General features: G+C 44.9%; 1 protein-coding gene across 3 annotated transcripts in view; it reads left to right on the top strand.

Annotated features, from left to right (window-relative positions):
• Window positions 1-13,107: 13,107 nt before the first annotated feature.
• The window catches only part of LOC121602420 (F-box/LRR-repeat protein 7), a 69,658-nt gene continuing 58,619 nt past the window's right edge, over window positions 13,108-24,146 (top strand). The window contains exons 1-2 of one of the 3 annotated variants that reach the window (XM_041931193.1): window positions 13,108-13,193; window positions 15,505-16,010. The gene's annotated coding sequence lies outside the window, so the exon portion shown is untranslated. Of the gene's footprint in view, window positions 13,245-15,504; window positions 16,011-24,146 lie in introns of all 3 variants that reach the window. The other 2 variants (XM_041931199.1, XM_041931187.1) reach the window with 2 other exon arrangements.

Raw genomic sequence — 24,146 nt, 5'->3', positions numbered from 1 at the left:
GTCCTACGCGGAAAAGCCGGCCTAACTAGGCTTTCGAGTCTTATTTCAGTACCACGCAGCAGGATAGTCAGTCCTCGCTACGGGTAGACGATCTCTTTGAGGCTTGAACTCACGACGGGCATGTTGTTGTGGTCATGCGAGTGGACAACTGTATTACGAGACCACCCCTATGGTATCAATCAAATCAAAAGTGTATGTCTTATTGTTTGGAAGAATATAAATATTTACTGTTTAGCATTTTGAAATAAATATACACACTTGACCATATATCGTAACATGAGCATTATGTGTAAATTAATTTCCACATAATGTACTGTTTCGTGAATCTCCAAACTAATAAAGTTGGTTTAACAATTTCTCACGGCTGTTGTACTATTTCTTAAATTACAATAACGTACTCAGATCATAAATTTCTAAAATATTCGAAATTTGTAATGTGTAAGTAATTTTATTATTTTGTAATGTGTAAGTATTTTTATTATTTTGACATGTGTTAGTACGCATACTCTTTATTAGGCCTTAAAAAATAATAACCAGTCAGCGTCAATGATTTGAAATTGTTGTATCCATATTAACATATGATTTGCTATAATAGTTTTGCTTACTCGTGATAAAATTCCGAATTAGATTTAACAGAAAGCATTAAATTGATCAACAGCTCCAACTGGATTGGTAATAGTCGACCAATAAATTACAAACAATTAAACTGTAATTTCTAACTGCAATTTTAAAATTTCTTCGCTATCTTCTACCACTTACTTCATGAACACTGTACTTAAACACCAAACCTGACGGATCACGAAACATGACTCATCTATCACGGACGGCCCTACAATTATGCACATCAATTTTGTCGTGTCCTACTGCAATATTAAGCCACCGCTCTGCTCTGCATGGGATGTGATAAACGGCAAGAAAAAAAAAAACCATCAAGCGTCTGTTCGTTCAAAAACACTCGGAAGTAAACGCGTCAAAGAGCCACCCAGAGTCCACACGAGTGGATAATCGAGTGGACTACAACGTTTCGGTGTCCATCCTCAAAGCATCTATCCTGAAGGAGCGGTTACAGCACGCATTACCTACATTGAAACAGCAATTACGGTTATTTCGTGTAGATTGATGTGGTGTGTCTCGGTTTCTTGGTTTCCCCTGAACGCAAGCGCTCCCGGTGCTTGAGCTAAAAGCTAGGAAGAACCCATTTCCTGTATGGTTGGTTCCGTACAACAGCAACCAAAGTGTGCCAATTTCTTGGAAGCATAGCATGGCCAGTGGCCGGCCGTGTTACGGGTCGACAATTATCTTCCGAGAATTATCAGGCATCAGGCGGTGTTGTTTTGATTTTGGGAGTTGCTCTTAGGTATCGATCGATCACGGACGCTCGCCGGACAGGGTGCGGCGGTGATGAAATATTCAACCGCTCAGAGTGCTTTTTACGATGCTTCTTCGGGCATATTAGTATGGTGAAGATACTGGTTTAATAAGGGCCGCACTTTATATGATTGCAAGTACCTTGTGGTTTCGTATAAACGAATTTCTTTGGAGATTTTGGAACATTTTGCCATACAACATTCGGTTCGAAAAGTCAATTTCTAATCGTATTTTGTTTCAGTTTGAATTTTTTTGTTTTTGCTATCGGTGGCGAACCACTTCAAGCTTTGACTAATACTAGACGTGAGACCACTACAGACATTAAGCCGAACAGCACAAAACAACTTCCCCGAACCGCTAGACGTGCCGCTGTACGTGCGCACCATTTATCGCCTTCTAGTGAGCAACAGTAATCTTGATTGCTTGAAAAAAAAAAAGACTCACACTCCACTCCTTCACTCACTTCACTTCACGTCCAGCTCTGTTGCCGTACGCTGTCCTTTCCGTCGCGACAGCCGCCGCTTAACGGGTGCTAGCTATATTTAGAGACGTTTTTTTTTTTTTATTTTGCTCTTCATTTGCTGGATCGATAAAAGAAACCCGTTATCAAAGCAAACCAATGGGACCTTTAAAATGTTTGCTGTGTGAGAGAATCAATCGCAACATTGCGACGAGGGCATTGGAACAAAATGAAATAAAACCCAGACGCACTTCAGCAGAGCGATACATCGAGAGAGCGAGCGAGAGGAATAGACGAAGAATTTCCTCCCGTGAGGGCAAAAGAGAGGTCCACGTAGCGAGCAGATAGAAGGCATTATTTAAATCAGCCTAACAAACGATGCCCAAAACGATATCTTCGCCGAGACCGGCACAGCAAAGATGTGTTGATCGTTCGACCATGAATCATATTTAATATTTACCACTCAACCCCTCCCCCCCCCCTCCCACTCCCTTTCAAAGCCTGCTCTACTATGTGATCAAGCTTATTCGAGCTGGTTGTGCCTTTTCGGCGCGATTGGAAATATCAATATTGTTTGTTTCCCAGCCGCAGCCGCTGGTAATTCCCACCCCACCCGAAGTGCCTGATGGGGCTACCATTTAATCAAAGTCCGATTCGGGTTCCCTCCCGCCACTTTACGATGCAATGCATACGACATTTCATACATACCGCATGCTCGTACAGTGCAATAAAGATAAGTGGCTTCGTTACACAAAGTTTTGGTGTTTATCAACCGGTGTGTGGTCGGTGATGTTAATGGCCTTGAGGGTTAGTGGAACGAGAAGGGCAGAGTGTTAACCTTGATGTAGGTATGACGTTACCGGTCGCTTTATAGACCATGCCTCCATAAACGCCTAAAGGTATGCAATTGCAATACGTGTAACGGGAGGGTAGCATAAATCCATCAAACGAGGCGTTACGATTTAATGTTTTTTGGTTTCGCTTTCGTTTTCAAAGTACGATTTTTTCTGCCGAAGGATTTCTTTTCACGAATACGTCAATTTGTTATTGATTTTGTAAGAAATTGACGGAAGCTTAGATTGACTTATTTGATCCTTATAAAAACCACACACAAAAAATCGATATTTGCCCATCAAACTCTTTTTTTTTTGTTACAATTTCCTACAACTCCGTTGCGTATAACACTCCTCAAACTGCACCTGCCATGCAATCAAAACCGGCCAATAAACCCCCTACAGATAAGCGGCTCCCTTCGTCCCGTCGCTTATTAAATCATTAAGCATACGTACGCTAACCACCCAAATCGTCGCTTGATTTCACCTAATGCTTTGCGCCAATTTTTCATCACTTCATTCCGCCACCGCCGGATCGTGTGAAGACCGGCAATTAAATGTAATACAGGCTGCAATTTTACCGCATTATCGTGCCCATCCGTCTTGCCTACCCGCGCGCTAGCGAATTAAGTAAAAACAAATCACCACCGATTGACGCGCGCTTCTCGTGAACCACCGTGCCCTGCCACTTGCCCGTTGGTGCGGGGAAGGCATATCAACAGTTTTCGTTCCCGCTCCTTTCCCACTTGCACACTTGATTTCGTTCGGTTTCGTTCGCCTTCCTGTGCAACACAGTCACAGTTTTGTGCAGTGCTTTAGTGGTGTTCGCTCGCCGCTCGGAAATCATCACGGCACTGTGCTTTGATGCGGTCATTTATATGCTGATTATGATTTCAGACTGGTGCGCCAACCAGTGAATGCTGGGGCTGGTGAATGTTTTGTGTTGCGCTTTGACCGATTGGACTCCCCGTAATGCTTCGCTCCCATGCCTACAGTCTTCGCTCCCAGCTCGTTTCCCGTGTTGCATGGTGTTTTTAGCACGGTGTGCGGATCTCCAGTGAGCTTTATTTAATTACCAAGAATGATACATTAACAAGCGTAAGCGTTTCTGCACACGCACTGGCGGAATGGCATGGGTAGGGAGCACCAGATTCTCGCTTGCGCCGTGGATCGACCCAGCCACGCATTCACAGATGATGAATAATTAAGCGTCTCAAACATGACTAATGACTTTACAGACACACACACGTACACACTGCACTTTCGAGTGTCCAACGCAATGTGCATACTAGATAGTGTTGGCCGCTCTAGGGGGTGTTGGGAGCAGCAAATCTCGCAGAAATTTGCGTACATTTCCTTCGGTGCAGTGCAAAAGGTATGTGTGCAAAAAGAAAACGACACAAATATAGCTCGCTTGTAAAATGATACCCGTGTGCAATAACTAGGCAAGGCACGATTGTTCTGGAAATAATGCAGTTGCTATAACAGCTGTAGTTGAGCTGTGCAGTTTGAAATAGTTTCTCAAACTACTCATACCTTCACGTATACACATGTGCAAAGATTTGAGCAGCTTTATGCTTATACCATGAACTGAGAAACTATTTCAAATTGTGCTGCTCAACTACAGTTGTTATAGCAAATATGGCAATGGCTTGATGTTGTCGCGAGCAACGAGACAAAAGACAAATTTTAGTGAAATGGTGCAACTAGAATGCTGCGCTAGCTGTTACATTCACTTACTTGGAAAGCTCCCTCCTGCAAGACCATTGGATTGATATCAAAGAATAGGATAAGAAAAAGTTCTTCCAGCAAATGTTTCAAAGATTGTTGAAGCATTTCACCAAAGATATGTGCAACACATAAACGCAAGCGACGCCTAAATGTAACCTCTAATCGTAAAACTTTCTTTACTCTAGAATGTCAAAGACAGGAACAAAGCGAATAATTATTCGTCTTTTCTGTATATCTAGGTTTAGAAATGTTGGTGAAAAACTGGTAGCAGGCTGTTGAAGTGTTCGTCAGGAGCTTAGAAATGTAGGAAAAACTAACCCAACAAGCCCTACCAAGCAAAAGAAGTAGACAAATCATCCATCCTGGGAAATTATGCGACCCGTTTCGCTTCATTCGATCATAACCGACCCATTTGATGCTATGGTCATCCCACATTGCCAACCCCAAATTCCTTCTCCGTCACTGCAAGCAAGGCGACCCTGCCATCCAGCCAGCGCGCGTCATCTGCCCAAGCGCACTCAAGCTCATTAGCCGCCCTCTGCGTTTGATTCCCTTTATTTAGCTATGCCTCCACACGCACGAGCACACTCCAATTCGCAATCCCGCTAGTGCACCGTACGTACCTTCGTCATTCGGCACCATATAAGAGCGCCTCGGGAGGCGGTTGGTGAAAACCGGAATGCATTAAATGCGCACTCAATGGTGCACACCGCACCGGCGGGACAGGGACAGGGTTGCAAATTGTGCATGAAATTCACTATTTCGATCCGCAATCTTAACGATCTCCGACGCGGTAGGCACGCGGCAGGGATGGCATCGCCAAAACATCGCCTACAGAAATCCTAGGGCAAAGGTATGCGCGCACCACTGGGAAGAAGCGCAGCCAACCTATCGCAACTTCTCATCGACGCTGCACAGGAGGGGGGAGCGCAATAAACGGGAACGGGCGGGAGTGCACAGGACGGTAGAAAAATATTATTAAATTATGTAGTAATTAATCAACAAGATTCCTTCCAGGTGTATCGAGAGCTCCCCGCTTTGCGACCCACACGTCACGTCGATGGGGGAATTGGCTGCGCGAGAGGGTATGAAGCGCGCCAGAATCGCACACACGCATGCATGGAGGGAGGGATGGTGCACTTGTGCGAAATGACAAAGCGCAATGCGCGATGAGCTTATATGCTAACTTTGAGATCGTTTTTTTCCCTCCCCACCTGTTGCTCTTTCCCATCTTGGGATTTAGTGTGTGCTCGTTGGTTCCATTACCGGACACGGAGCAGCGAGAATGGAACGGGACGGACGGCAGGACACACATCTGGAATAATTATTGGTTGTAAAATGACTAACCACCTAACGAGCTGTGTGTATGTGAGTGTGTGTGTGTGTGTGACTGTGTGTGTGAGAGTGTTTGTTTGTGCACTAGATATTCGTGGGTCTCTTGAGCGCGTAGCACACAATTTTGCAGCTCGGTAAATTGATCAGAACGTAGAATGGAATCCGAGTTGAGGGAAAAACTAACTCGAATTGCATAAAACAATATTCCTATTAGGCTTGTACTTTAGGCTCCAATGTTATATCTAACGATGTTCAAGTGAGCATTTAAAACAAAATAACTAAATTATCGCTGAGAATTGTTTATTCCAAGAAATGATAACGTGATGTGTATTTTTACTTTTAGCGAAGTAGTATAGTACAAAAACACAAAGGATAGTACAAGAGCAAACAAGATCTTAGCAGACACGACTTAAAAACATAACAGAAAAATTACTCTCATAAGCAGGGAGAAAATGGACATTTTATGAATTAAAAGCATTGGAGCACGATAGAGGGCCTTGAATAACGTATGCAGTGCATTTAGTATTTTAGGATATCCTCCACCACTTGAGCAAGAAACTGTAAAGTTGGAAGTAATATGTTTGACTACTAACGTTTAAATTGTGTTTCCAACACTTTTGATATATACAGAGCAAAGTTTAGTAACGCATTTAATAACATTTGTCTAAATTAACCGCAGTTTTCTTTAAGCTATAATTCAACTTGATTGCCATTCGTTTGAAAAGAAAAAAGTTCTTATCTGCTTCCAACCAATTCCGAGTGTGACCAACCATTCATTTCAACCATCTATCTTATATCAGTATAGAAAAACAAAAAAACGATTATCACCCTTCAAAACGCCACATAATGTTGGAATTTGATCTCGTTCCATTTCTTAAGAGCGACCGTGAGTGAGACAGCTATAAGGAAAGGGAAACAGAATACAAGACTGATGACAGTGAGGATTACAAGATCATCGGCGTTGTCGGTGTGCCGTCGATCTCGACATTGTCACCTAACTGGTGCCAGCAGCGTGCCCACAACACGACAGCACCCATCACACCGTGTTCTGCACATCCTGCTCGCATGACGCTGCCTTGGCCGCACGGCAACGGTAGGTGTTTGACCCATCTGTATAAGATGTCATCGATTTACCCCGATCGGTGCTCATGTTACGGACAGCATGCATATGCACAAACACACGCACACACATTCGCAGTGAGTCAACATTCCGCTGCGGCGGATGGATGATTATGAGACTGGTGCAATGTCGCCCGGGTGAATACCACATCCCATCCGGTTTTTTCGTTCTACCACCGATCGAGCTGATGGAATGTTTGCATGCTCGCTAGAGTGCGCTAGAAATCTGCACCATGAACGCTGTCATATGTGTGCACATGTGTGAGGCTAGATTTGCAGAGTGATAAAATACCAGCTCGTTGTAAAAAGTAAAAGTTTATGCAAAGATTACAGAGACTAGATGGTTGAGAAACACGATGAAAGAAGCAGAAGTTCATGTTCGAAAAATCTATTCGTTTTACAAATCTAGCAAAAATTGCTCATTTTCTCGACCCATAAAGCATCGATACAGTTTCAGCATCGCTAGAACGCGACACAAATGCTAAGCGAAGGGCAACGGGGCGAAACGTTCCCCAGTCCGGGGAAGCGCCTTGTTTTGCACGTTTTACATCTTTATTGAACACCGACTGGAACTGGCAGCGGCCTTACGCGATCGCAAAGCCGGGAACGCAAGCGTAAAACCTTTGCCGAGCTGCACGCCCCACACCATGGACTGTGTCGCCTCGCATCGTTTGTCTATTTATTTATTTGTTTTGCCTCATTGCCGTGTGAACTGCGCGGTATTCTCCCCGGATGATGGAGGGAAAAGGAAATCAGGAGAGCGTACGAAACGTACGAACTGGTTATTGCATAGGGTACCCCCTGGTCCAGCTGGGAAGGGCGGTATTCGAGGGGGAAGAAAGCAAGCACAACACCCCGTGTTTACTGGCAAAACCATTGGAGCCAGGTGTCAAAACAGCAACCAATTGCAAATGTGTCCAATGGTAATGGGCATAATATCGATTGCTTATGAGGTGTGCAGCAGCAGTGCCCTCCCCCCCCCCAGTGATGACTCTCTTTTCGAGTGGGCTTCGAGTGGCCTTGCACAGGTAGCAAATGGGACGCAGCGCGCAGGATGAACATGGCATCGCATATTTCGATGCGTTGCGTTCGATTGCATCGCACAGACACAGACGACCGGTTTCCCGGAAGGGGTTAACATAATTATCTTCTCAATTAAAGAAAGCACTAGGCTGTGGCAGGCGCTGAAAATAACATTTGTTCTCTTGTTTTCTTTCCCTGCTTGCTGCACAGACACACACGGCGCGTCGAGCTTTTCCGGGGTGTGTATTGGGTGGTACATTGTAATGCTCGCATAACACATTACATTTCGCGTGAGTTTGTAGTCTACTTTGTTGATGTTTGATAGATCGTTTGCGTTCAAATGCGTTTAAATCAGAGATGTCAAACCAATGGCCCACGAGGTTTTTTGGTTTGGCCCGCGACCGCTTGAGCCAAAAATTATGTGTAAAAGCATTTCTGCTTCTATAGTACATGTCAGTCGATTCCGGACTTCTGAAATACGAAAAGCTTTTCAACTTCCCAGGTTTCTCTATGAATTGTCAGATCATGCATCATCATAAAACCTTGTCGGGTTTTTTATACCTTCTCTCTATGCATGTATGCATAAAAAAATAAGAATTGCAAAAACTGTTATATGCATAGAAGAATATAAAACATCGTTATTTTCATGAAACTGAGCTTTCCATTATGCACAATTTTAGTAAAATGGTTAAAAAAAATCAATGAAAATTATGTTGTAACCTTTCCGATGCTTAAATTTGTTACCAACACATATTTGATGAACAATTCTTAAAACAAACAACTTACGGTTTGGTTTCTACCTCATACAAAATCGAGAATGTCTTACTCATATGTATGTAGTTTAGGATTTTTTTTGTTTAGCTATTTATCAAGGCACTTGGCGACCAGTTAAGCAATGTCTATAAGAAAAATACTTGTACAAATTAACAAAATCACCAAACCAACAGGAATTTGAAAACGCAAGCTCTCACAATTTTTTGGCATATTATTTGGAAAAGATCAAACCCATCTTTAGCTATACTAAAGTTACACTAAATATTTCTGCAAAACGTCTAGAAATCAGATAAAATCGGACGTCAGCACAAACACGTGTTACTTTTGATAGAATGTTACAAACGATCTCCAACAGGATTGCATCGAGCATGCTACCAAGACCAATGTGATTAGATAAACTATTGATGACTCTGATTTTGGTCGCCATAATGAATGAAGATTTCTATGGAGATTGGCAGGAAGGTAATAGCGGGTACAAAGGACTTGTATGACTTGTACTTGTACGACTTGTCCTCTGTAAAATGAAGATCTGAACATGACTGAACGACCTGTTGTAATTTTTGGACTTTAGACGGCATCAAAAGTATGAATTCGCTACTTTAATTCCAGCTCAAAAATATGACCCGTGCTACAATTTCCAGTGGCATTTTGGCCCGCAGGGCCAAATGAGTTTGACATTGCTGGTTTAAATAATTCGCTACAAATAATGCGAAATGGTAACGACAGCCACTGCAGTAATGATCATAATACCTATTCATCGACACGAATTACAGTATAACGCAAACAACAGCGATATCAAAAAAGGAAACATCACAGCTAAAGCCTGACCTAGTAAAATGAAATGATAAGAGGTAATACAACCAAAAAAAAAACAAAAAAAAAACATCTATTGTTTTCAAGTCAGCCAATCAACACCACCAGCTCTGCTCTCTCTGGCCAGAAATTACCAGTACCAACGGTGGTCAGGCGCAAATAACAACCATCCCGAAAACAACTCAAAACAACATGCACAACGACAACGACAGCATTAGCGTAAACAATCACCGATGTGACATCACATTCCTTTACCGACGCTGGGTGAGATTACGCGGGGAAGAAGGTCTGTTAGGGGATGAATTTCCATCCGCCAGCATGGCGCGAGCGCGCGTGCGACAGGAAAAGAAGATGTTTATTAGTTTTATTGACCACCGTCGGGAGGGTACCGGTCACCTCACCTCTCCTGCCCCGCGGATAGCCGGGACGGCAGGATTCCGATGAGTTGCCCACAGCCGGCCGGTCCATCGACATTATAGGAACGGGAAAAATGAATGGCAGTACAAGAGCTAGAAAGAGAGACGAGAGTAAAGCATACAAAGAGAGAGTGAGAGAGAGGAAGAGTGAGAGAGACCGAACCAAAATCGGACACTGGCGCAGTGATGCAGGACCGTTAGATTTTATTAGTTTGCAAATTGGAACCATCGGGACCCAGTGGCTCCGTATCAAACTGGTACAGATGGACGGAATTGGGTATTTGTCGCGCCATTCCTGCCATCTTCCATTCTTTCCGGGTTTTGCGGGAATTTAGAAATTTAGTGTCTGGTGGCTGCGTTGTTTGCGTTGTTGCTAATCTCCCTAACGCTCGGAGGTGTGAAGTGTTTCGAGTGTTACGGGAAACATTCGAACAATGCTTTTGTTTGATGGTTCAAAAGATTGAGCAAACCTTGCCAAAGAAGCCCCCCCCCCCCCAGCGTATGTGGGTCGTTGTTGCACTGTTATTTGTGTTATTCGGGATAGTTATTTAGCACGGAATAATAAGTAGCAGAACAGAGGTAAAGGAAGTAAAACATCGTTTGAATAATGTTTTGGTGCAATTAAGCTTAACCAATGTGCTCCATTACAGATTTTTTTCTATAACTGTTCTTTGGAAATGAGCAATATTTCTGTGAAATTAACTTCTTCAGGATATTGGGTTTGTTTGAAGTTGTGACAAATAATAACGATGAAACAAACAACAAACCTTATAAATGCTATTCATCGTCGTTTGCCAGTACGAAAATGGATTGGTAATGAGATGCTGAATATCGATGGAAATACTTCTACGTACATAAATAGGCAAATGATGTACCGTTTTAGTATTGATAAAAGAAAATATGATTGTTATTTGGGCTAGATAAGTATAAATGAGTAATATTCTAGGAAAATGCTGATAATAGGCTCAGCACTTTACATTAACAGAAATTGAATTAAATTTATCTTTTATAAATCAATTTTGGTTCAAAGCTGCGTTAAGCGTAAAGCAGAACAGTAATAACTACAACAAAAACACACGAACGGCAGAATAAGTGCAATAAATCATGGAATGCCATTGCATCACCGATAATCAAGCTTCCATTCTTTTCTGCTAACCGTCCAGCGAAAGCGAGGGAGAGAGAGAGAGAGCGAAAGGAGAGTTTGTTCGTCCCCGGTACACTAAATCCCTTCCGCGCAATCAATTATCTATCGGGACAGATTCGATATAAACATGTCATTCGTCATCCGTGATTCGTCAGACGCGCGGCAGGCACGGCCGCTCGACCACCTGACCCCCCCCCCCCCCCACCAAAACCCGGTGCTGGAGTGTGGTGTTTAATTCACCGGGCAACGGGATGCACGCAACGGGCGATCCGTCGGACCCGTGTGTTGCTTGCCCACGTCGATGGCAGCAGGGCTAAAGAACCCCTTGCTGCTTGCTGATGAACGGTTATGCAAAAACGAGCGGCCATCGATCGATCGATGCCATCCAACGGGAGCAAAACTACCGATCCGATCATCTCGTAGCGGACAGGCGAGACCGAGGGTTCGGGAAGCAAGCACCAGGCAAGAAAATGTGTCCCCATCGTACTGCCACGCCGGCCATGGCTGTGGAGCGGGAAATGGTAGTTGCTGTCGTGTGAAAATAGCAACGACAACAACAAAATCATAACCCCCGCTAAGCGGTCACCTTCTTGAACGGGTGTGGAATGCCGTAGAACCGTGGTGCCTACAGAAAAGCAGCGTGTGGCGGGCATGATGAAGTGGGGAAACACACTCGCGCACGCACTCTTCCTGGGCTGTTCGATATTCTCACCGGGAAAATTCGCCTCATAATAAGAAGGAAAACATCTCTTTCGCCATGAGTAGTACTGCCCGGACCGTATTCGGCATCCTTCCTGCTCTTGTGCCGCCGAGAGACCGCGACGCGATAAAAATGTGTTCCAAAGAGATAAAACGAAAGGGACACCATGACGCAACGTGCCGTGCAAGCGACAGAGAGAGAGACACGGGTGCGTGCTGGGCAGTATAGGTACAGCCTCTCCGCACATCATGCTGGCATGCTGGAAGCAGAAATAGCAGAGCATAGCACCACACAAACACCAGCAGACGCACACCCCGATGCACACGGAGCGCGGAGAAATCGCGAGAACGAGCCGAAGCATAAACGCGAACCGCATTTAAAACCGCAAACACAAAGAACGCTGGTATGTGGCCAAGGCATCGCGCGGCGCGCAGCAGAGGTCACTCTCCTTGCCGATGTTTGGCTCGCGCGCTCCATCGTCACCGTGCGGCGGGGCCGCGGCAAGCGGTATCGGCTGGGGAAAGGTTGGGCGAACGGTGCGGTTACGGTTACCGCGGTCACCCGCCGATCAGCGCACCGTCCTTACCAGCGCGGCGGACACGAAACCGTTTGTCAGGTGAGAAGAATGCTCTTTCTTTGGTGGAATATTTCCTGTTTATGGTACACATGTCGGGCGACGGAGCCCGCTGCCCGAGCGCACGAATGGTCCCGTTTGGTAGGTGTAGCGTACAGCTTCAAAAATAAGTTTAACGTTCAAATATATCAACTGAATGGGTAGATAATTACATCAAGAAATATATCGCAAAAACTAAGTTATGCAAAATTACTTCAATTTTATTAATTATTTATATTACTTCAAAACAACAACAACACACGTTGCATTCAAATATTAAATTTTTATTTCATATTTATTTAATTTAATTCCACGCTATTGCATCAAAAAAACTACTTCCCGGTTCCTCGCTTACCGCCGTGCCAAGTCTTTTGATTTCGCTTCGGTATCGCATCGCTCTCGGGGCTGCAAAACTTAGGTGCATGTGTGTGTATGTGTGTGTGTGTGCGAATGTGTACTTCTTCGGCCATTCTTTTCCTTCCACCCCGGCCCGCAGACAGCCATGAAAACAAGTCAGAATGGGAAAAAAGGAGATTGAGCGAAAAACCCGAGCCCAACCAACCGAACGGCCAAGAGTGAAAAAAAAGATCCAGAGTGATCGCAACGGTATCCCGCTGTTGCTTGCAATGCTTGTTCGCTCGTTCAGGGAAGGAAGAGCGTGCGTGCGTGCGACGTGAGAGAATTATGCTTCACGCTCACCTAGAGAGCGAAAGAGTGAGAGACAGTGAGGGAATTCAGCATAGACTCCGTGATGGGACCGTGTACATTCAGTCGTTCGTAGAAAGCTGATCCGCGAGCTTGTTCGGGGTATGCGTGCGCGTTTCGTTTTTTTACCGTCTCGCCATACTTTTCGCCCCAAGTTTGGTTCGTATTGAAGCAAGGGAACGTTCGTTGTGAGAAACGGTGGTGTTAGCGGTTTGTTCTTTTAAGATTTTATGAAACAAAAAACCAAAAAGCCTAACTGACTGGTTGAAAAGAGTGTGTGTGCCATGTGCAATCGAACAGATCGATCGAACATCAATTCATGCAGATCCAGCTGCGCAGCATCGCTGCAATGATGAACGGTTTCGTCCTGTACGTGTATAGGCTTATGTTGGCGCGCGCCCGTGCGCCTGTGTGCGTGTGAGAGTAGGTTTATGTATGTCCAGTGGAACCCGACATCTCACTGCGCTTACGTATGCAAACGCGAGCGAGATCGAGTTAAAGTGCACGGGTGGGAATGTGTTCCGCGAGCCTGACATTGTACACCTTTCTCAATTATGTTTCGAAGAGCTACAGGACTAATGTACTGATGTACTTGCTTCTTAACATCAACACGCCCAACAGCTACATTGCGTAGAGTGAAGCATTTGTACCGTGTATTTGTATGTGTGTGTGAGCGTATATCATCAGACCGCAATAGATCGTCGTCGATCGCGAAACACGTTCTATCGACCGATCCAGCGAGAAGCTGCGCTGTAGTGTGCGTTCCATGTTCGCGGTGTTTGTGCGTGTATGCGTTTATCAATATGTTTATGTGTGTGCGAGCCTGTGTGTGTGTGTGTGTGTGTGTGGTCGTGTGTCAGTGGGTTTATTATTTCCCTTTCCCGTCACACCTGTGCGTGCGGTGCTTGCTTTTCGTGCCGCATTCCGATCGGAATGCTTCTGCCGTCCCGCTCCAGCATAAACCTGTCACCAAAAATAAAAATGAAGTGCAAAATTTGATGTGCACTCATCACGGTGGCGGTTGCAGATCTCCCGCAATGCTGCGGGGAATGCTGCGGATGGAACCCGAGCACACCGGACCAAGCAGATAATGGACACATACAGACAGTGCGCAACTCTGCCCGCTTACCATCCGTCCAGCCAGCGCAAACGGGGGGAATGATGCTTCGGGGGGTGCAGCAGGGCTTCTACGCTTTCACAACACAGCGCCGGACACTGATCGCGGGGGGTTGGGAAGGCGGAAGGATGGTTTTCAGTGTGCCGTTGCGCGTGTGTGCGCATTAATACCGTTTCGCCAAACGACATGTCAACCGTACCCGAACAGCAAACAACTTTCCTCGTCGCTACGCCGTTCCATGACCAGTGCTGCCGCGAGCTTTAGCAACCCGATAAAGAGAGGTTTTTAATAGTGAGAGGTTTAGGAATTATTTTATGATGTCGTGATGCTTTGCATACTACAATTACTATTGCGTTGCACATTGACTTGGTTTCCGAATTATGAGAAACGTGATGCAACACATCTTTTTCATTCAAATCCTATTCTATTAACGCTATGGGGGAAAAACACATTCGATGGACGATGTGTTTAACTTTCCTGCCCGGCAAAAATTAGGCAGAATTGTCTAGCAGTGTTTGATACTATGTTTATTTTAATGCTACGTTTTCGATTTTTCTCGATTTCGACTCAAGAAATACCCTTCGGACCTTTCTTCGTACATTCGAAAGCGCTCGATTTAAAGGATGAGAAAGAAAGCGAACGATCATGGTAGAGATCAGCTCCTGCGAGATGCTGCAAAAGAGCAAGCGGAGCGGTTGGAGAGATAAAGCGAGAAAGAGAACGGGCGAGATACACTGACGGGAGAGGTTAAAAAGAGAGATAGAGAGAGAGAGAGAGAGAGAGAGAGTAGTTGTGAAAGCAATCACCTGCAGCGAGTAAGAATGAGAGAAAGCTCAACATAGAGCTCCCGCTTCGACCGGGATTGCGCGTAGAAACAGACCGCGGTGCGTACGCGCCTGCTTTTCCTCCCCGAGTGTTTGTGCGTACCTGGACGTGCGATTGTATGTGTTTGTATGTGTGTGCTTTTAAGGGTTGAAACATGCGTTTGCTATGTGTTTGTACCATCCAACGAGCTTACATTCGTTTGACCCTGTGTGTATGTGTGTGTGTGTGTTGATTGTTTTTCCCTTCTGCTACTTCCGAACGCGCAAAGAATTCCACACCCTGTGCGTATTTCTTTTATAGTTTTCGTCAGGTTCATCGGGCTGCTCTCATGATCAAGAAATAGATACTTATTTGTACACTTTAGTGGGTAGTGAATAGTTCGTCTATTGTATTAGCACGTTGCAATTTAGTTTTATATTCCGTTATTAAATTCTTCTTGTAATGTGCAACCTGATTTCCTTCTAATGTTACAACAAATAGTAGTATTTTTGTAATTTATCAAAAACTCCTATTCCATTCCCACTTTAGGTGATCGTGATCGGTTCGGTTAGAGCAAGCAAATATACAACCACAAAACAGAAAATCCGCTGAAAAGTGCACCGTTTTGCAATAGTGCCACGCGTGTTTCAATTTGCATGTGAAGTTATGCAAATGTAAAGAAAAAATAGCTGTGATCGGTTGGGCCAATCGCTCGGATTGGCCTCGTTCGTGTGCATTACCGTGTGTTTCGTATCTTTCGCCGAAGCTGGTGGTGAAAATTGATTGCCAAAAGTGTGCCCGTCGTGTTTGTATATTTAATTTTATGTATGAAAAAAAAATCAAATCATTTCACGCTGAAAATGAGGCTATAGTTACGTTGAATAAGTGTGTGCGTGTGAGTGAAGTGCAGCAGCAAAATTGAGTGATTGCACGCGTTTGATTGGCAGTTTTGTAGCGACGAATTCAGTGCTATAATACATTTTCAACCCCAATCCGAAAATCAACGTACACATCACAAAACTCAACGGAGCGACCAAGCAGAAGACGGAGTACCGGTAAGAAATGTACAATTATTTTTACTTATCTTTAAACATCAACATCAATCAAGGATTATTTTTTAAATACTTTAAGTAAATCGTGCTTACGAGCCACTTGCGCAATATTCTACAAGCTATCACACAACACCCCAGCGGCGTGATACTTCATCTATTCTCCCTCACGTGCTATTTACTATCAGCTCCAACGGTGTCTACCATCGCCTTCGCTCGCTCTCTCCTCGTGGGTGGTGACTGCTGCTGCCGCTGCACGAAGGAATTTCACCGCAAAACCAAATATATAACCGGCAAAAGATGGCACACCACCCGATGAGTTTGAATAATTCCAGCCGCACTTACCCGTGGGGCGCGCGTTTTTTCTTTTCTTTCTCCATAAACCTGGAACCCAGCGGGAACAGAAGAACTGTGCACCTGAAATATTGCACAGTTGGGGGAAATCGGGCGTTTGTTGCCCAGCAGCTGCCCTGGGCAGCAAGGAGGTGCAATGTGTGTTTGTGTGTGAGCGCACATTTGGATGAGCTTCCGTTGCCCACGCAGTGTCAAGTGTCAAATTTACAATAAATTGGTGAAGCTCTGTGGTGGCACAAATGGTAATTATACGCACCGTCAGACGTGCGGGAAGTTGGCGTATTAAATATGTTACTGTAGAGCTATTAAACTCCCTGCTTGAGGTGGGGCAATGGAGGGAGGATGATGATTTGTGCTGCGCTATAAAAGTGTAAAACGCACAGTTTTGTAATTTAAATTGAATTTGCGTTGATATTTCAACTAAATCAACGATGCAATAAATACGCTGGCAAGATTGATAATCAAAAAGTCAGTTGAAAATATCCAGGATAATCATTTGAAAAGATTCAAGCAACCATTAGTGAAATAGTAATTTTTATTTTTATTTTCTAACTTTTAAGCATTAAATCAGCATTTGATTTTTGAATTGTTCTTGTCCATGATATCAAAGACATTATTCATATTGAGTTTGACAACAAGAAACAATCTAGTTGGAAAAAAATCTAATCAGTTTAATTTTTGCTTTCCACTTCACCACGGATAAATGCTACTCGAAGCACAGTCAAAGGATTATTTGTTTTCCCTTGCCTTTCAACAGCCACCACTCCTAGCACGGATTTATGCGCGATCGCCCGTCCCGGATGCGTGAAGACGTGTGGCAAGAACTTACAAGCCAGAATGCTACACGCACGCTGACCCGGCGCGCTAAGCTTCCGCGACGCACTTCGGCGGTGTGGAACTTCCTTCCCAAAAACCCTTAATTGGGTGCGATAAAGTTAAAGGACATTGCAAACGGCAAAGTCAACTGGGTAGCAAGCCAAGCAGCGAACAACAAGAACCAAAAAAAAAAAACACACTCACACGAATCGATTCGATTCGGATGTTCAGCTTTAGCGCGCCCCTGTGGGCCGCCCTAAGAAATTAATTCCCTTTTCGTATGCTAGCGAAGCAAGTGTGAAGCATGGAAGGTTCTTAATTCTTCCGCTCACTTTTGGCACTGTTTTGGGCCATGTGCGCAGACAAGGGTATCCGCGGCTAAGCCGGGAGCGATTTCCTGTGCAAACCAAACCTGTGCGAGCGTTTTATTGCGACCGTTTGACACAAGCGAACGCTCCTTGGCAATTGATTTATATTCTGCTCGTGTTCGGTGCGTTGTGTGAAGTTATCTGTGACAGACCCTCTTGTTTCCAGCGGCACCGATTTACAATTATTATCGAAAAGGGTGACGACCACAATGGAAAGTTGGACGCAGCTTGCAACACAAAGCGACAAACCCGATTTAAAAAAAAAAACAACAAGTCAAACATATTTAATTATGAAATTATTGCCATTGTTTCAGCGTCAACCCACCACCTTGCACCGACAGCGTGTACTTGCTTACCGCCAATCGTGCGCGCCCCAAATTGTTTACTTTCACCAGCACATTCTTGGTCCAAATCTTGACCTGCGAAAGTCATCCCCCATGCATGATGACTTGCCGCCGCACATTTTGCCGGCTGCTTATCGATCCGGCGAAACGAAGGCCAGCCTCGTGCGCTGGTGGGAGGAATGGCCTCGCCAACAAAAGCACCAGCGATACACTGGCGGCGGCGGCGGCGACGAATTGCATGATCGCCAGGGCGGCTTTGGGAAGGGTAAACGTCCGGGAGTGCTGGTACCAGTATGTGGTGGCCCCTGCCCCTGCCGCGGCTGGGTGGATGAGATTAAGTGAAACAACAACAAAAATAAGAAGAAGAAGAAGAACCGATCACGGATTATTCTCGGTCGCCTTCGATGATCAAGCGGGATGTGCAGGGTTTTGTTAGCGTGGGGCGCGCACACACACACACAAACGATCGCTTGCTACGGATTACGGTGAAAAGCGCTGTGACAGCGTAACAGCGGGGTTGCGCGAGCGAGGCGGGGCAGGTTCGGTACACAGCGTGGACAGCGTGCAGCACAGGAAGCCGAATGCAGCTCACACGGCGGCATCCACGGCGGTTTGGCCTTTTGGGCAACATTGTTGCGCGCCCGTTTGGACGACGGGCCACGGTCAACGACGAACATGGCGTGTTCTGCATGTTGTATCTTCCCCTCCCGCGCTGTATTGTGCTTTCCTCTGTATTCTTCGTTTTCCTCACCAAATCCAGAAGTTGCCTCCCTCTTTCTCCCACTCCTGGCGCCCTCTTTCTCCGTTCGAAGGCGCGCGCGCGTGTGTGTGTGTGTATTGATCGATTTTCTTGCAGCGCCGTATCGGTCTTCCGCACTGCCACTTTATCGTGGCAGAAATCGTTCTCCCCCGGGTTTGCAAGACAACATTCGTTTTTGACTATTTATGGATTATAATTTATGATCTCTCGCGAAAGTGGTGGCAAAAAAAAAACCCGGAACGGTGGAACGGAGCGGTCGAACAGATAAGATGAACGGACCGATAAACGGATCGGAAGATGCTGTTTGCCGGGCTGAGCTACGCCGGTTAAGAATTGACGCTGAGAGCGATGACGTGATAATGTAATTAGAAAATAACTCCGGAATTTCTAGTAGGATGAGTGGACTGTTCTGCTATTGGAGCGGTTTATGATCTTCTCTATCTTTTTTGGAGTTTGAAGATTGACGTTTACGGGGTGGAAATTACGTCAACACTTCATTCAAACACAAGCGTCTAACTATCAAAAGTTTATAACACGTTCGCAAATACATAGACAAAAAATCATAAAAATAGAATGCAAGAGTCTCGTATCATAAAATCCAAAATATTACACCCAAATCAAATCCAGCAAACCCAAAATGCATTAATCACACGATTATCCGATACAATGGACGCTAGTCATCCTGCTTAATACACACATATCGATTGCGCTTCGTCAGTTTTTTAAATTAAAGCGCTCAATAGCATCACTGGGGTACGACACATTCATCTCGGTTGCCCAAACCGCGGACACACAATGCACCGCATTGTAATCATTTTACCACCAAAGTCACCTTTCGGGCCGGAATCGGAATGACTTCATAAGCCACCCGATCGGCTGTAAGCCATACAGCGCAAAAAAAACGACCCACCACCCGTGTACCGGTATGAATCGCGATTCATTAGATTGCATTCAGAGTGCAACCCAGCGCGTAAGCATTGGCCACCATTAATCGAAATGCTTCATTACTTTGGGAGGCGTTGTAAGAAACCTTTTAGCCTCACCGCAACAACAACAACAAAAAAAGAAACTCAAACAACAGCTTCAGCTGGTCGGGAACAAGGAAACGCTTGTTTTCGGCACCGATTCAAGCACACCACACACCGGTGTACCGTGCCCTCCCACGCCCGGTTTCGGATGGAGGTGGTCTTATTGCTTTCATTGGCTGGTACGTTTTGTTCAGCTCCGCGTTTTTTTTTTTCTGTTGCGCTTTAGTCCCGGCCAATCCTGACATCAATCAATCGAGCTGCACATTCGGTTTTGCATCAATCTGTTTCACGCACCTTTCGCTGGCGGGATTTTGGCAATCGTTCATTTATCTGGGAGGATGACTCTTTGTGTGAAGCGCAAACCCGCACAGGAAGAAAGAAAAAAAACAGTGCTGTGAGGATCGTCCTGCCGCGGATTAACGCAGCCAGCAAAACGGCCAATGCGGACGCACATGCCACATCCACCATGTGGACGGAATGTGGCTTTTACCTTCGCGTTTTTTTTCTTCTTTCCCGCGCAGCTTAATTTGCCTTCAAAATGGGTGAGAATTCCAACAGTGCAAATTTTGCAGCACTTCTTATTCATTTCATTGCCCCTCCTTTTCCCAACCAAATCAGTCAACTCACTCTGTGCGGGTTTTATTTTGCGCTATTCATTTCTTACGGTCTCGGGTCTCGGGTTCGTTGCTTTCGTCGAAAAATAAATGACCCGTCAAAGGGGGAGTTGTGGTGGTGCTTGCCTTCGGTGCGCAAACAGAACTGCGCGCGCTGGTACTGGAGGCGAGTCCTGCTCGCCGCCCCAGTGTCGAATCCATCAGCCATCAAAATCACTTCAATCACTAAAATTCAGAGCGCAAGCGTGCGTGCATCACATTGCAAGCACACACGCGCAAAGCGGAGGGTTGAAGAGGAGGGGGGGGGGCAGCTTTTAACCTCTCCGTTATGCATTTTTTGTGTCGGTGCCTATGCGTATGTTTAAAGGGGTGGACAGGAAAATGCAAATGGCATTCGGTGGGTGAGAACGGCGAACTCATTACTCATAAGTCATTTGCAGCTGCATTCAAACTTTTGGGGGGTTGACCGGCTCACCATTCCGTTTCGGTTTGCGTGTCGATTGATCGAAGTTGTTGACGTGTGTGAGATAAAAAAATGAATGCTATATACATGTGCGATTGGTACGGGGATCTGGTGTGGGCCAGCTTTTTTTTTTGGTATAATCATCTTCACCATCGCTTACTTTTGCTTTGTGATAGCGATCGTGGCGCGAGTTTGCGATCGTTGCCTTTAACTTGGTGGCTTAAAATGTTGCATTGCTCGTGCGATTTCAACGCCAGCAATTGAGAAAGAGATTACTCATACGGGCGGAGGAAAGACCCGTTGGACAGCGGGCCATGGGGTTCGATAGTCTCTTTGGAAATTAAAAAAAACAATGATTTTATTTAAAGGACGTTCACTCCATATTTTCTGAAAATTCGAATTCTTTTAATCTAAAATTTTACCGCTTATCTGAAGGCAACCAAACATAAATCATAACGGAAGTGAGTAGAAGCCCATGCACTCAGCGAGCGCGCGCGCGTGCTTAATTGCAACTCATCACGGTTATCAAACCAATGCATATGCCGATGACAGCTTATTGCGATACAAGCATTTTTGCCTCATCTTTCTGTGTCCTTTCCGTTCGAAATCCTCGTCTCAGCGCGGGCAGATAACACAACGCATTAAACTTGTTTTGAGAGCAGTTTTTTTTTGTTCTTCGTCTGTGCGAACATCGGCGCATCATGGTAGGGAATGATTTTTTTGTTTGCTGCTTTTGTTGCCGTTGCCACTATTGACAACCAAAAACGCATGTTTTTCACCATTATTTTATGCAGTTGCATGCAATTTTAGTTCAAAACAGGGGGATAGGTTGCAATGCAGCTGTGGGAACAAACAAGTTTTGCTTTGTAGCGATGTTCCCTTAGCGGTGGTGTGTATTGTTTTGGAAATTGTTGCTGCTCTACTTCGCATAAGTAAATTAAAAAATGGAAACAAAGAGGCAAATTAAAAGCATTTGCATAAAAAACACACACACACACACACACACACACACACACACACACCTATTTATGCTTAATGGTTTGCAAATAATCAATGATATAGTTCTTTGTGTCCATCTACACATTCAGACTTAAAAACGAATTGTAAAGAAGATGCAATCCCAAAGAACCTTACGGAACAAGCATTCTTATCAGTTGCACGTACTTTTCTGCGTTTTTTTTTCTCATGGTACGCATTCCAGCATATATAAGCAGCTCACGCAACACCCTTCCCTTGTCCCGAAACTCCCCTCGAGGTTAGAAGGTGTTGGCCGGTGCAATCGAAACGAAACAAGCGAATGCTCCTGCTTCTGTTTAAAGGAAAAGTGAGCAAAACAGCAATACACACCCCAATTGCAACGTAGCACAGGTCAACCACATTCGAATGCAACGGCATACCGGCTAGCGGTACAAAAGGCGTGAGGCGTTGTGTAAAGTTTAACAGTTGAAAGAAGCAGCAGCACAACAAAACGGATGCACTGTTGCACCGACGCCCGTATACCGTGTACGCCGTTAGATTGTTTCTCGTTGCTGATCGATGTATGCGGGATGGAGCTAAAGGCGGAGCGAGAGGCGAAACAGGAAAGCAAACATTTATGCGTACGGGGCCCGATCAATAATTAACAGTTATTGGGTGAGGTAATTTTAAGCAGCCTGCTAATGGGTTGTTGCAGGTTGTTTTTCCTTTCCTTTTGTTTTGCGCGCGTCAGCAGAAGGAACTGGGCTGCGGCTAGTGTTTTTTCGTGGTACATAATGTGGCTTATGTTACCCAAAAATTGGAACATATCAATCGAAAGCAATTATTTCTTCTCCCCGCTAGGTGTCTTTTATGCTACTGCACGTGATCGAGCTCGAGCGTAAAATTTGTAGCCAATTTTATTTGGACCAATATCATCTAGCAGAGCCATTTGGGGGTAAGATGGGTTGCAAAAGATATACAGTGAACTTTGTGCCAACCTTCCCTATTTGCATGCGATCGTAACGTAAGTCAGTAAGTCAGCGCGCCTTCTGCATGGCATCGGAAACCGTAGCGGCTTATTGCCCTGCCACGGCAGCTGCTTATGTTGCTGAAGTTGATCGTGAACATTGTATCACTCGACAACGAACAATTGAAATGTTGACTGCCGGTTGCCGCTTTTAATGGTGAAGGAAATGAAAGTGGTCGGAAAAAGTAAAAGTGAAACACTGAACCCTTCAAACGATACGCTGATTCGAGCCCGTTGAGTGGGAAACAACTGGAAGAAGTGGAATACAAAACTCTATGTTGGGACCCAATGTTGCCAGCTAGGCAATGGTGTACTAAGAAATAATTGAATTTGAATTGCTTTTAAAAATCTTAATTTTAGTTCTTTTTTCTTTATAATAAAAGAGATCTACAGTTTCCCACTAACTAACCAACAGGCATTCTATATCTATTGATTTGAATAGTTAAATCTTCAATATTTATGAAAGCCACAAACGAGATTGCCTCACATACTTGCTTATGAAACTGCATCGAGCACTCGTTTCTAATTAAACTATTTACATTCAAGACTACCTCCGCTCCCATGCACACCCGCAGGCCATCCTTTGCCAACAATCGTGACAATAGAAAACATAGAAAACAACTTACCAATCCCTGCATCAGATTTCCTTCCCTCATGCGAACCCAGGCCAAACCCAGCTGCATTCTGCCTGCAGCAGAAAGGGAAATAATATGCAATTAAGCTTGATTTTGGGTCACGAAAAAGAATAATGAAACTTGCGCGAAAACTATCGGAGAAATAGGTACAGTACCGAACGGCACTTTTGCCGTTCAATAAGCAGCAGCAGCAGCAAGCCAAAGAGTACGGCATGGAAGCCCTAGTGTTGCCCCAGTGTTGGCAAAGTTTCAAATTTTCTAACCCTTTCGGCTACATTTTCCCCTCTCTCTGTCGCATGCGTTCAAAAATCCACAGCTAATCACGAACCGACTGCACCGTGGCTAGGCTTGGAGCTTTATTCCAGCGTTCAAGTAAATACCTTGCATCACCACTCGCCCGGGCACACATTTACCAGACCGGGGTCTCCCCACCGCACACCAACAAAAAAAAGGGGCTTGGCGTCATGAATTTGTCAGCGTGTCATGTATGGTACGCTGCCTAATGCTAATTAAGAGTGGCTTCGATTTGTGCCGCTGTTCTGGCCCGTCTGTTTCTAGTCGCAAGAAGAATTTCACAAGCAACGGCCGCGGTGGACGGAGCTCATGGCGATCGAAACAAATTGCTTGAAGGTGCTTGAATATGATTATAATTCGAGCAATGACGAGAGAGAGAAAGAGTAAAAAAAACCCCGCCACAACAACGCAAAACACGAATCGCTGTCGATGCTGTCGAATCGAATAAGAAATGAAAAATGCGAGAAAAAAAGTGTATAAAT

This window comes from Anopheles merus, chromosome 2R (assembly GCF_017562075.2).
Source record: "Anopheles merus strain MAF chromosome 2R, AmerM5.1, whole genome shotgun sequence".
Taxonomy (NCBI): domain Eukaryota; kingdom Metazoa; phylum Arthropoda; class Insecta; order Diptera; family Culicidae; genus Anopheles; species Anopheles merus.
The sequence above is the reverse complement of the archived record's forward strand: the minus strand, read 5'-3'. Positions and strand labels throughout refer to the sequence as shown.